Raw genomic sequence first — 1,453 nt, 5'->3', positions numbered from 1 at the left:
GTGTCAGTGTGTGTGACAGAGACACTAGCCGGGGTGAGCGTGTGTGCCAAGATCTACGTGGATGTTGCCAGATCAACGGACAGGGTCTATGAGGTATGTGTCAGTGTGTGTGTCAGTGTGTGTGTCAGTGTGTGTGTCAGTGTGTGTGACAGAGACACTAGCCGGGGTGAGCGTGTGTGCTAAGATCTACGTGGATGTCGTCAGATCAACGGACAGAGTCTGTGAGGTATGTGTCAGTGTGTGTGTCAGTGTGTGTGACAGAGACACTAGCCGGGGTGAGCGTGTGTGCTAAGATCTACGTGGATGTCGTCAGATCAACGGACAGAGTCTGTGAGGTTAGTGCCATTATTTCCTCCACTCCCCCCTCCCCCCAGATGGAGTTCCTGTGTAACTGCCCACAAGGCTACCTATGTACGAGGTGTGTCTCAAAATATAGTTTCCCCGTCAAGCTGTCCTCACATACAATTATAAATCTCCGTGTACACGTACATGTATTTGGTATCAACAGAAAGCTTATTCAAATACCTATTCAACGTAGGGAACCATCAAATTCAAGACATTTCTCCATTCGATGTTCCCAGCGGTCAAATACATTGGTCAGTGATCGTTTGTCCAAGGTACCGAGTACTTTTCTCAAAGCCTCTTGAATCTGGTCCTTGTTCTCAACTCGGTCGACCACGCAGCATTAATTTTTTCACCTTGGGGAAGAGGTGGAAGTTGCCTGGGGCGAGATCGGGCGAATAGGGCGGGTGTTCCAAGAATTGCCAGGAGCAGCCCACTAGAAACTCGTGCACAACTCTGGACTTGTGAACAGACGCGTTGTCATGGTGCAGGGTGACGCCTTCTTCAAACAAAGCGGCTCTTTTTCCGGATCGCAGCTCTCAGCTTGTCTTTGAGGACGAACCTGTAGTAGCCACCATTGACAGCTACACCTTGTGTGACTAGATGATGCCACTCACGTTGAAAAACCAATGTGCATCACTTTTCCTCCCCGTGTTTTCTGTGTACGCTTCATCTTTCTGTCAGACCTCCCACCTGCAACTCCCCTTATCAATTTCCTGACTGTTTGAATTTGTAGGGCATTATTTCCTATTACTTTGTAAAGATCACCATGGGTTTCAACGGCAGACTTGCCGAGAAGAGTTGAACATTTCATCACAATTCGGACATCGTAGCATGAGAAGGTTGCACCAATATTTTGCTCAGCAATTTTCCTCGATTTTGCCTTGGACAAAGTGCACAAGAACACCACACTTGACACGTCACAGCTCTATGACTCGTTCATCAATGCACTTGCAATTGGGCGTTGAGATTTCTTAGACATGATGTCATGACATCAAAAAATTTAGTGGCTGTTGGTTGCTTACTTTTGATTTTATGGAGGAGGGAAACTTTATTATGAGACAGACCTCGTAACTATGTGACACAATATACCCATATTTCTCCCTCCTCC

The sequence above is a fragment of the Aplysia californica genome, unplaced genomic scaffold, assembly GCF_000002075.1.
Source record: "Aplysia californica isolate F4 #8 unplaced genomic scaffold, AplCal3.0 scaffold00791, whole genome shotgun sequence".
NCBI classification, from domain to species: Eukaryota; Metazoa; Mollusca; class Gastropoda; order Aplysiida; family Aplysiidae; genus Aplysia; species Aplysia californica.
The sequence above is the reverse complement of the archived record's forward strand: the minus strand, read 5'-3'. Positions refer to the sequence as shown.